Source organism: Crocodylus porosus, unplaced genomic scaffold (assembly GCF_001723895.1).
Source record: "Crocodylus porosus isolate Cpor-Errol unplaced genomic scaffold, CroPor_comp1, whole genome shotgun sequence".
NCBI classification, from domain to species: Eukaryota; Metazoa; Chordata; order Crocodylia; family Crocodylidae; genus Crocodylus; species Crocodylus porosus.
Window position 1 is genome coordinate 60,868,867 of NW_017728948.1, and position 13,738 is coordinate 60,882,604.

Consider the following 13,738-nt stretch of genomic DNA (forward strand, 5'->3'; position numbering starts at 1 on the left):
CTTCCGACTCTAGCTACTATGAAACTATGAAACTATGAAGCTTATTAGATAATGTTAACTAATCTTTTATGGTGTCTCATCTCTTACTGCTTCAAAATCCCCACGTTAACTTTCCGGATGCTGTTCAGATAGTGATATTCAAATCAAATGGACTCTACAGTCATCTCTTGCTAGTAACTTACAATAGCCAAATTATTCAAGAACAATAAACAACAATCCCTTATGAGCTGCAGTATCAAAGACATTTATTAAATGTTAAATTCATAATTGCCATCTGCTGTTTGTCCATCACTGAAAAAGTTCATTTAACAATGGAAAAAAATGCTTGTTTTGTTTTATACCTATGTCAGAATCTCTACCAACAAAGAACCAGAGACTTTGTAAGACCTCATTCTTTCCAAAGTATTGCTTTATCATACGATTCTCTAATAGCAATTAAGAACTGAATTGTAATTCAGTTTCTGTTCCCTAGTTTGTGCCGGGGAGGCTGGGCGGGCACGAGAGTTTCACAGGAGCTTATTAACTACTGTAACATCCCCCCCACATGTGTATAGGCCCAGCTGTGGTATGAACCCTAGAGCAGAACTTAATTCTGTCTGCTTTCTATCACTACCTGTTTTATCCCCAGCAACTTTGATAAGATAAAAAACAGGGACTCCAGGGGTACTGTTCATCTCCCAGAGGCTGTAACTGAGACAGAGGAAACTTCCCAGGTGAGTCAGGAGGCCTTGTCCCCTCTTTGTCTCTATATGTGTAGAACAGTGAAAGTCCATGCATGCATCATGTGACTAAAAGTGAGAAGTTTCTAGAGGGTTTGAACTCTCAACTGTAATGAAATCATGGCCTACTTTTAAGGCCTGGGCATGCTCAGTGTATAAAGTTGCCTGGAATGAGTTGCAATAATTTGAATTGATTGGTCCTTTTAAGTATTGCCCAGGTTTGAATTTGATTGGGTACTGTGAAAATGGTGATGATTGGACCATTGTGTGAGTGACAGGTGGCATGATTAGAAAGTGATAAATCCTGTCCAGAGCAGCCAGCAGGTGCTCTGGGAGTGTTGGGGGCTTGGCCTTGCTTACACTCTGGCTCCTGGCTCAGGAGTTCGTCGAGTGCAGGTTCCTTGCTGTGACCTGGTCGTTGGGATTGAGCTTGCTGTCTCGTGCTCTTTTCTTTGGGCTTTGACTGTGGAAGCTGCAGTTGGGTAAAGTATCATCCTTTCCCTATTTGAGGTGCTGAGCACCTAACCAGGGAAAAGCTAGAAGTCCTCAGGGACAGTCAGAGGTTTTCTCCTTCTGACTTGGCCCAGGGTGTTCTTGCTGCCATCTGTGGTTTCTCAGTTGTCTGTGAAGTTGCACAGCAGTTAACTGTGTAGTGACTGGAGCTCATTGTAATGTGTAGTTGATTGTTTCTGTGACCAGAGACATTGGGTTTGGAATTTGCATCAGGTTATTGTCTCATCGGGTATATTTTATCATGTTGTGGCTCAGGTGCTACAGGGATATTGCATTGGGTAGCTGTTGCGTGGGTTTTGTTGTGTAATACAGCTTATATTGCTCAACCTACCTGTGTTGTAGTGCGTAGCTACTTCTTCTAAGTCTGAGTGGGGTCTGGCAGTAGATCAATGCTCAGAGAAATTAACTTACTTTAATGCCCCCGAACCTGACTACCAGTGGGTCATAGAGGTTTAACGACCCTCTGGATTAATTAGTTAATTGGCACCCCTATAGGCGGTCCTTCATATGTAAGCCCAGAAAAGGCCACTATCCTGCCTTTTAATATTAAGGCTAAAAGCTAAACATAAAACCTTCTTACATTGTTTAGGCCACAACAAAACTATTTATTTTTAAGGAGCTTGTCCTTTCAAGACTGGAAAATAATCTTTGTAGATAAACTAAAATCTATTTTCCATCTCTGGATATGGGTTTGAGTCTAACATGTGGTTTAATGTAAAAAGAGTTTAGGGTCTCTAGGGTCCAACAACCCACTTTGAGGAAATCTGGGCTAAGTTTTAAACAGTGTCCATTGGGAGGGATGTTACTGTACCACAACCATTTCTTTAACATTTTAATACTGTGCAGACTAAAAAGTAGAGGTCCAAGACATAATCCTATCAAACAAGGCTTTCTTGTATCATGAATTAATTTGCTATTTTGCAATTTGCCAAAAGATAAGTAATTTAGTTGTATGACTGCATTTACTCTGAATGGACTTTAAGACTTTCTAAAAGGCCATATACAATTTTTTTTTCCTGGAGTTAATATAGTCAGCATGATAGATCCACATGTGAAAACAGGTTCTCATCCCAGTTTGCTTTACAAGCATTTGGATAGACTGGGAAAGGCCATATCTGTCCATTTATGAACAGCCCCTAGCACAAGTGTGCCTAATCCGGGGCAGTCCTGTTATACGAGTATTAAATGAGATCTGTCATGAATTTGTGCTAAGTTAATTTCATGTTACAGGCCTGACTAAAAGGCCAATGATTGGTGAGAAGAAATGAATCACAGTATGACAAAACAATGTTTCCATTTCTGAATGCAATAGCAGCAGAGGAGGAGGACAGTATTGATCTTAATAAATCAAAATGACATTTTCCAACAAGAAGAAAAAGTGTCCTCATTCTGTATCGTATCTGACTGGAAGCACATAACCTCCTTTTCTCATTTAGGTGTCTATTAGACAGGCTTCCTCTGGATTACAAATTTTTTTTTTTAAATAGCGTTGAAGCTATAGTTAACATTCAGATGGTATTTCAGTTCTAAATTACTATTACTGTTATTCATTTCTCTTTCCTTTTCCTCTGTAGTCACAGCCTTTTGCACTCAGCCTATCATATCTTAATATCTTATCATCAGAACATTCAAGAAAGTAAAACAGAAGTTCTTACTTAAACATAACCTATAACTATGAAAGTGTAGAACAAAAACTAAGTCTATAATAGCTATAATACAGAGGCACAACTTCTTGTCTCCTCAGAATATAAGCCCTCAAGAAAGAGAACTGGTGTAGTGCCATGTGATAGAGGGGAGAGTTCAAAGGGGCTTTGAAGGAGGCATGCATGCATGCAGCCAAAATCCAAATTAGCTTTTCAAGGGTTTCTTATGAGGTAGTTTACAGAAACTGTTTTGATACAGAGCAGCACTGAAGGATATACAGCTGGCTACATGTGTCTACAGATCTCAACTATGCCTAAAGAGGAAGATGCTCCAGTTTTTAAGATTATTACCTTTCTATATTTTTAAGCCCTTTGCCAACCTCCAAAGAGCTTCCTGATCCCCGATGAAGTACACAGGCCCTGGGCATATTTACATGAGATTCTAAATGCACAGTAGAGTAATTTTACTGCATATTGGCACATCACAGAAAAAGTCATATTATTGTGGTAATGTGCAGTAGAAATAATCTACTGCACACTAGCGTCACTAAAAAGGCATGCGCTGGTGCTATTGCACAGTACTGCCAGCTACTGAGCATTGAGTTAGTACCTGTTATTAGAGGTACTATACATAATGCACTGTAACTACAGTGAATTAATGCACATGTAGACATGCCCAAGCTATGTCTTTGGGTAGCAGATTTACTTTTAAAGATGGATGGACTTGTCATTAATTACAAGAAGTATGTATACTTCAATATATAATTTTGAAGACAAAGTCAAAATACTTTGCTATAGAGCACAGGAATTTGTCCATAGACACACAGGTATCTCTTCTGTTAAAGTAAACTTTAAAGAACTTATGAATTCTGTGTAACTGAATAATGTCAAAATATAAGAATGGAGAATAAGTATGCAAACAGCAAGTGGAGTAGATACTGTTCACTATACACTAATTAGAAACAATCAGAAAAGCTCAGAGCTGGTGTCATTTTGGCATCACAGTACTGGCTGGAAGTAATACTTAAACTGCAATGGCAGTCCATCATAGATTAATGTGGTATAGAGACAGCATGGAGGGCATAGCCGGAACAAAAGTGGTGAGATAGTGCATAAGTGGTTTTTGTCTGTGTCGCAATGCACACGTCATTTAAATTGTACTATTCAATATTCATTACTATCCACTTTTCATGTGAGATTATATCTGCCCTCACATTGCTCAGATATCTAAGTTGGTTAAATAATTCTAGAGTTCTTCATAAAATTTTGATCAGCCTAAATAACCTGATATACCCTACAATTTCTGTCACTTCATTCTTCAATGTTCTTCTATGTCATTAAGAAATATATACTTGATAAATATATTGAGTAAACCCTAGCACTTGTGTTCCTACTATTAGATGTTTTTTCTGCTAAAAAATGGTCCTTTTTATCTATTAGTGCTTCTAACAGCCATATTAAAATGAGGCTAATCTTTGATCTGAAGAATTTTCAGAGTTAGGCCAAAGTAAAGTTTAATACAATGGAAGTTGACTACAAGATATTATTAATGTCAGCATTAAGAAATGCGAATTACCTAGTGCTTTCCACATTTTTCTTATTCCATCCATTTGGCATTCATACTAATACTATTGAGGTTACCAATATATTTTTTTTCAGTCTCTTCAATATCAGGGAACATTTGTATTTCAACTTTTAATAAAACTGCTTTGTGCCAGTGACAGAATGCTATATTTGACCCAGAAAAGTCTGATTACATGACATCTACCACTTAATGTAATTTCATAAGCAAAATCTTCTGTAAAGTAAAGCCAATTCCCTTTATACATAAATACAGGTGAACATTGTGTTCTTCAAAATATCTGAGAAATTTGAGGGAATTGAAAGATTTTATAGATAAACAAATGGTCTGTATGGCTTGTCTAGACCTTAGGAATAGTAAAATAGTGGTGAGTTTGTTCCACTTCAGATGGACTTTGAATGTAATATTGATTGAAATGGAATGACATTTTCAATAAATGAAACAGGATTTCACTTTCACATGCTACCAACAGACATGCTATGAATAAGGATATTATCACATCAGGTTTGAGTCTCTCTCCTGATCTTTTGTGGTCTCCTTTAAGATTTTCATTTATTTTATTTCCTCATTTTCAAAAGGGGCTGGTTACTTTAATTAAAAAAATAAGACTTACCTGAGCTACCCGAAGTCAACAAAAGTCTCTTGTTTCATTAAAATCACTCCAGAGTAATCAGGGTGGGGTCCTTGGCAGGTATTTGTGGAAGTCTTTGTTCCTATGACAGGAGATATTATTGGTATTGGGATATGAACAATTTTAAAAATCCTTTTAATTAACAGCAACCAGTACAGCAAATAGTTTATAAATGTTATAGGTACAAAATTTCTAACCAGTTTAACAAATTTTAAGTAAATAAGAAGAAAGAAAACTGAAGAACTCAGTATTTTGTAAATATTAGCATTCTCTCAACTATAGAATTAACTCTTTTGATACTGCCATCTAGTTAAAGAATTATTCAACCCACTATGCTTATATAATAATGATGTGCAGCTGACCCTACAATACATTTTAATCTTACACCTTTAATATGTTTAACTCTTAGGCATGTTTTATTCATACACATATATAACTACCTAACTTGAGATTGTTTCTTCACTTGCAACAAGAGTATTATGTAAGTTATATGTCTTTGTCAAAGTCTATATATGTGTGCTCCACGCTTCCCAAACATACACATATATATTTACAGAGAGAGAAAGAGAGAGATTTAAATTTAGTAAGTATCTAAAATACCTTCATAAAAGAGGTACCATGCATCAAATTTTAAAGTACAGTGGATTTAAGTAATAAACTCAAGAAAAAAATATGTATCGTGTAAACATATCACCAAACACCTTATGCAAATAAATAGAGTGACTGATAACTATTTCTAGAAAAGGGATGAAGGGCACAGAGAATTAACATCTAATGCTGTCTGAGAAGAGGTTCCTGCCCATCTGTTCTGTGGGTAAAAGCCATATGTTCCCACTTATTGTATGTTATATAGCAACTTATGAAAATAATGGACACTGGATCTTAAGTCCACAAAATGAAATACCATGTATAGAAAAACAGTTATATACGCAGTATAACAGGATATGTACATATCATATTTATATATGCACCCTATTAAAGGAAAAAAGGTTCTGGTAGGGCAGAAGAAAGTTGTACAAATCAGATGAAAAATAGTCTTTAAACGTGATGTCTGGCTCAAGTAGCTAGACCAGATAATAGAAATATAAGTGAAAACGTGGATGTCAGAGCAAGGCTGCTTCTAGTCAGGGGAGAGGTTATAGGGACATTTGGCAGAAATTATTCTAGCCTGATGGCTGCGGGCGCTTCTGTGAAGCTTTGCACAGTTCATCTTGTTCCTTCACTGACAGACTGAGTATCAGCACATCAGCCAGTTCACTATGCCTATCCTTCCCCATCACAATACGAGGCCTTATGAACCTAAAAAGAGTCTACTCTGCCTGCTCTGCACATTCTGTAGCCAAAATCCATTTTGAATTTGAACCACACTAGTTATCATGCATAGGACACAGACATAAGAATGACTTGTCATGCTAAAACAGCATAACAGTAGGTGTTGTAATGTATAGGTTGCCAATGACTAATTATTAAATATTTTCAATAAAGACAAGAATAATTTATTTTCCTTCATCAAAAACTATTGATTTTAATTAAATTGATATCCAATCTTACAGAAGCATAAGAACATAGAACAAACTGGGCCAGATGAGGCTCAGGAGGCCATATAATTCCACCACCTTGCTCCTGGGAAGATCAGTCCCTGTCTAAAACATCCCAGGCAAATTTTTCTCTGACCTACGCTTGAAAGCTTACAAAGTAGGGTTAAATGACAACAGGAAAAGTGAGCATAGTGATTTACTGGAATTGTTTGACTACATTTTTAGAGGACATGCAAATATCAGTTTTATTTAACTACAGTGAAGATTCCTTAGGACTACAAACAAAGATACTCAAACACAATCCTATAATTCCTAATGAGTTTGCAGGTATTATTATAGGTATTTTTCTATTGAGAACAACTGTGTTTTGACTGTAGCTACAGAATGGAAAACAGTCAGTTTTAAGTCTGATCAAATAAAAGACTTTAAGGTTCCCATCTCCCAGAGTTTAATATGAAACAAAGGGTTAAGTGCTAATGGCTCTCTATATGGTGCTCGGAGAGAGTTAGGTGCGTTTGAAGAATGACTCAAAAAATTTGTGTGTTGAGGGGTAGGTGCTTCACACTAGCCAATAGGAAACCCTAACTATAGAATAGAGAGAAGTAACTTTCTGTGTTAGCTTGAAGTTTAGGCAAAACATGTGGCATCTTATAGACTAATTCAGAAAGGCTACAGTTGACTTTGTCATGTGCATTCAAAAGGAGGAGGTGGTATATAATAGCTAATGGATACAGCACTTGTTGAAGATGATCTTAATGCCATCCTAAGCTTGAGTGAGGCTCCAATCCCTCTTTCCCACTTTCCAGGAGCTGGCACCAACAACCAAGCAATCTGAGGAAAATGGGACAAAAGTCCTATCCTTTTGGCAATTGTGGAGCAAACAAAAGATTAATTGGGCCAAAGAGCACGAGTGTGAGATTGACTTTGTGGCCTAATGTTTAGGGCATTCATTTGGGAAGGAGGAGTCCTGTGCTCTAGTTCCTTCTCCCTGAATTGTTTGTGTGTTCTACATCAAACAGTCCTTTGCTAAGAATGGGTCTAATCCAAAGACCAGGGACCAGAACACAGGATTCCCCATTGGCAGCCAAAATACCCTAATCACTAGGGGTTCAGACAGAAGTGACAATCTTTGCTCTATCTGGCAACAGAAAGTAGCCTAGAGCTGTGTGCAAACACAAGTGCACAGCTTCAGACAACTTAAAAAATGGCTAATCAGGTGAAAGTCTGACCTCCCATTGCATGAGGTATCAGATAAAGACACTTCAAAATGTAGTATCTTTTGTAACTTGTGTCTGCAGAGCTCCCAGCCTGTCACTGTTTTCAGAATGGGACAGGGGAAAGGGAGCAGTGGCAGTTCAGTTTGGGGAGGGGTTTCAGCCCCTCCCCACCACCCCACTGGAAGGTGCGGTGGGTATATTGGAGCTGCCCAAGGTGGAGGGCTCCAATTCACCCACTCCACCCTTCAGCCCCAGCTAGGGAACGAGCCCCAAGAACAAGCTCCCTCTGCTGCCTTCCCCCCACCTCTCCCCCATCCCATTCTGAAAACAACTAGCACTGGCAGACAGTTGTGGTGGCCAATATTGCTATGGGAACCCAGCTGCAAGCTCTCAGCTGGTAGCTAGATTCCCCTCTCCCCTGGAACCAACAGTCAACTTCTGTTTGATCTGGGGTAACGTTGTAACTTAGAAGGCTTTGCAGAAGTCATTCTGAGTTACAGCTGGGAGCTGCACGTCTGTCTGCACCCTAGGTTCCACATTTATCTTCTCAGGCTGACTCATACACAGGCTTCTTGCTTCTTGGGAGAGTGCTCTGACCTGCAAGCCATTTTATAAAGGGGGCAGCCCTGTCTTTGAATCTTTAATTGCTGTTGCTGTTTTGTACTTGCAAGGTGTGTTCAGAGCATGCTTAACTTAAAGGGCTCTCTTAGGGATTTAAGTGACACCATCTTATTTCTATTAATGAGGTCTTGGGTAGGAGCTGGGGGCCTGGCTGCTCAAGGTAGAGTAGTTTTTGGCATGGGCAGAAACTGCAAATATGTGAAGGAGCTGTCAAATGCTTAGCAAATTTATACACCAGCTGACAGGAAGGCTTTAGATTGCAAATTCAGTCTTTAAAGTCTGGCTTTCAGATGCTCAGATATATTTAGATATCTAACTCTACATTTTTTATACATAATTAATATCCTCCAAGTCTTTTCTGTTAACCATGCAAGAACCCTGCAGACACTAAGCATTGTTCTTATGACACAACTAACAAGTTACTCAAAGGCTCTAGCTCAGGTGTGTCAAACTCATTCAACCCTAGATATGGATTGCTGGGTCAGTCTGTGAATCAGATTGGGACTGATCCTCTCATGCAGCAAGGGCTGGATGCAGTGTGTGGGCTAGACCTGGTGATGTATGCAGCATGGGAGGTTGATCCAGGGAGCAGGCTGTATATGGCTGGCTCTAGGGCCAGTCCAGATACCTGTGCACTAGCTATGGTATGGCATAACTCAGGCAGGGTGCCTTGCACAGCCTGCACCCCAGACTTGACCCCCTGTGCTGCATGCAGCATGCACAGTGCTAGGACCAGCCCATACATGGCATGTGTCATGCAGGGCTGGGGCCAGCACGTGCCTCACGCAGTAAGTGGGGGCAGTCCAGAGATCCATGGGCTGGATCACATGGCTCCACAAGCCACCACTGCTGTAGTTCAACCTGTATACTCCCAGAGGATCTAAAGAATTTCTATCGCTTCTGAGAAGCTCAAGTCTGGAGATCTTCTCAGAACACTCCTAAGATATGTGGACAGGATGTGTACAGATCATAAATGCACCTTTGGGATAGCTTGGTTGAAATTCATCATATGGTTGGCTTGCATCCAAGTTCAGTATTAATGAAGTATTGGAAGGAGTTATTAGTTTCATACCAATCAACCTACTGGAAGTTCTGGGCAGTTTTTTCAGTCTTTCCTGCTTAATATTCTATAAATAAGAAAATGTGTATTAGGCCAAACATACTACATGCCCAAGTGGTTAGGTCACTCTACTACACTGTGGTAGACATGGACTTAAATATTTTCTGTGGCCCATGCAGAGCAGCTATTTTAATGTGGCTCTCCTGTATCAGGTGAATATTTTAATCACTAATTTACTGGACATTCTTCTGCTGTCTCCCAGTTTTGTTATGCTATTTTGTTTTATTTATAGCTAGGCCTAAGGTCTCCACATTCAGTGGTCATGACTTCAAGTAGACACAGGTGCTTACCAGGTTACGTAAACAGGCTGCTTACAGATATTGGGGGGGTGGGGGGAAAAAAAAGGTCTTTACCAGAAGAAGCAGTACATTAGCTGGATCCAGTTCCACAGCATCTGTATACACTGGGCACTTCAGTGGGGCCTTTTGGTGCTTTTATCTAAAGCTGATTCAATCAGTTTTTAGATTAAAAGTTCCAAAAGAGCCCCACTAAAGCAACTAATCTATACAGATATTGGGTGGGCTAGGTTCAACTAATGTGATACCTCTTCTGGGCATGTAGTGGAATTGGCATGGGAGTGCACCAAGTTTAAAGTAAAGCTCCAGATTTTATTTTTTACATCAGTAAACAGCCTTTAATTCCTGATCCCAATATTTTCCTTTGTTGGGCTTTTGAGTAGCTTGTTTCTGAGGATGTCCCACTTAGGTATCTTATTTTCCTATGCATTGATTTAGAATCTGGTGCACCTAATTCAGGGCTGAGGATTAGACTAGGCAACAGGGCACCTATGATTTATATATTACAGGATTAGCTTTTAACTCCTCCCTGTATGGATCTAGAATAAAGGTTGATCCAAGACATTACTTATGATTTAGAAAACCCCTAGTTTTTTATTAATGTTGGATATGAAAATCTGGAGGCAAATCGTTCATTCTTTCCATTTTGTTTACCAATAAATATCATGAACTTGAATAGATTTTGATCTGAAAGTTCCCCCATGTACTTGAACCAATATAAACCATCTGGTCTTTCTGTCATGCTGTAAACTTGCAATGTATGCCATAGAGCAGGATTTGGGCAGAAGTGTGATTACTTTCAGGAGCTGGATAATACTGTGGGACTTGGCAACAACTATAATTCAAAAAGCTGTGTTCCATTTAGAAAGTCATGAGAGAGAGTGAAATTTGATTTCTTACCCCCCCACATCATAATTCTTTATTCTATTTTGTTGTTATGTTTAGTTTTTTCTAAAAGAACCACTGCTATGGTGGCCATATAATGTCCGATTCTCACAGGTTCAGTAATTGTATCTTTGTGTTGAGGTTTTTTGTTTGTTAGTTTGTTTTCTCTTTCCTCTTAATTGACATATGGATAGGAATAGGCTTATAAGGCCTTATAGAAAAATGAAACATAGACAAAGACATGGATTGGAAAATGGAAATCTTCAACTGTATTAATGTCTGATTTTAACTTAGGAGCTAACACTGCTTCTAGCTACCCTGCCATATAAATGATGGGACCAAGTGAGGCAGCCACTGGGGGGACTGTGGGTGCCAGCTGGGGGTGGGGCTGGATGGGACAGCTAGAAGGAGGGAGGAGCCCTGGGGAGGCTGCAGGAGCTGACGGGGGATGGGGCACATAGGCCCTCCAGGGTTAGGGGGGCTGTCTGTGAGCTGTACAGGGACCTGCACCCTGCAGCGGACAGGGAACCCACCCCTCCTAAGCAGCCTCCCCCTTAGTTCCCCCATACCTACCCACATACTCCATGGCCCCCCACATCCCTTCACAGCCACCTACATCCCCACCTCTTCTCACCCCCATCCTGCAAACCCCACATTCCCCCAGTACACACCTTGTGTGCCCAGCTGCCAGACAGGATGAGTCTTGCTGGCAGGAGCTGTAGCTTCAGGGGAAGCTGTCCCCACTTCCCCGCTTCCTCACTAGAAGGGTTCAGGTAAAGCTCTAACTGCCCTATAGTAAGAAAACCAAAGGCAACCAGCAAAACATAGGTATATAGAATTCATTTTATGATGATGATAGAGATACTGGTAGGCTTCCAAATTGCTTTAACACTGTAGAGATATCAATAAAACATTTCCCAACTGACTACTGTCTCTCTCCTTGCTATATATAGTGGTCTTTTGTTTTAATTCTGGAGGAACATGGAGTTAATGGTATTTTACAGAGTAACTTTGGGATATTTTTATCGTGAATTTTTCAGTTTTCAAATAGGGAGCACCAGAATTCCTGCTAGGGAGGTGAGTGGCAGGACCCAGGCAGAAGAGCCTGCTTAGAGCTGGCACCTTGGACCCAGCTGGAGGTGGCTGACCTCCTGGCCAACTGGGGCCAGGAGGACATGCATGCAGTCAAAGTTCAAAGCAGACCACCACACTGGGAACATCTTCTGGGCAATAGCTGCCCAGATAGCTGGGCAGGATCACACATGGCAGTAGGGCCGCACAAAGTCCACCTCTGTAGCCACAGCCCCCTGGCAGCTGGCCCAGTTGGGAAAGTGCCTTTACTGGCTGTGAAGTCCCCATCCTGGTCTGGCAGGTGTGCAACAGGTCACAGCCAGGCACCAGCCCTTACTGCCAGACTGCTGCAGTGGGTAAAGGTTGCAGGGAGCTCTTCAATAATCTAGCTGGCACAAGGGGTGGTGCCCCCAGGTACCAATTGGCTGGGCCCCAGAAGCTCCTGAGAGTGGGTAGCCCTGAGCTACTTGCCAGGGCAGCTTTTTACACTGCCAGGGCCAGCACAGGTCCCCAGAGGAGCCAGGCAGGGTTATTTTGCCCCAAATAGCACAATTTGCCCCACACCAAAGTGCATGTCCAGGCATGCGTGCTGAGGCAAAAAGCCCCGGCTCAAATTTGCACTGCTACAAACACACATGCCTGGATATGTGGATGTGCCCCATGTGTCTGATTGTCACTTGTTTATTCTTCCATTTATTTTCTGGAAATCTAGTAGAATGTCACTACCTCAGACAGAATTATTCCTTATACTTTCTCCCCATCTTAAAATAAAACCAAATAGGTACTTGCCATCCAAATACCTACTAAACCCCCCCACTGAGAGTACATGTTGAACACAGAAAAAAAAGCAGTTGAGCTAACATATGTTGAACTCTGTGCTAGCCCTTATTCATTAAGACATACAAGGGATACATTAGAGACCTTGGCATAAATGCCTCCATCTTGTGTACATCCTCCATTACATAAAGATAGAAATAGTACGTTGTTACTGTAAATATCTGACTTAAAATAATAGAAACCCTGGGTAACCATGTATAAAGACAGGCTTGCAAGGGCAGATTCCATGTTTTTGCCATTTTAAACAGGAAAGAATTGACCAAGTGTTTGACCACAGCAATGCGAACAAAGTAACTAAAACCATTACCATAATGAATGCTACTCATCACCAGGAGTGTAAACCTAACTGGTAACCTCTGAAAACCCATCCTAGTTAACATAAAAGCTTCACTTACCTGCATGCAGGGGCAGGGAGTGAGGGGGGGGGGGAAGGAAATGAAGAAAAGAAAGTAACAGTCAACTGCATTCATTAATATATACTAAATCAAATTGTAGCTAAACAGATGCTATTAATGATCATATTGCTTGTAATTGGAAAACTAGGGAGGATGGTGTGTGTGTGTGTTTGTGTGTGGCGGGGTGATAATGGAGCCAGATTATTAGGGAAGTTGAATGGCTAACAATAGCTCAAAGAGCCTGTGGTCTGGCCTACATCAATCTTTCCAGGCATGAGCATGTTTTTGCATTTTCGTTGCCTGATCTGAATGCAAGTTAAAATTTTGTTTAGTTTTCTAATAGAGTGATTCTCTTGACAAGAGACAGGAGTAGTCAATCTTTATTTGAGGGTCCCCTCCAACAAAGTTCTGCTTGCCCCAATTTGGGGATACAGGGCTCCTCTTTAAGACAGGTGGGGCATGTCGAGACGAGTGCACATGTGCCTGTTGCTCCACCTGAAACCCCTTTGAGGTGGTGCAACAGGCAAGTGTGGGAACAAAAAATGTTCCCTGCACTTCAAGGGCGTCTTTATGGTTGGCCCCTCGCCCTGGTGCTGAAACACACAGCCGGCCTGGCCTGGTGCTGGTGAGTAAGGGGTTGGGGGGGCTGGAGACCACCCCAACGGCCCCA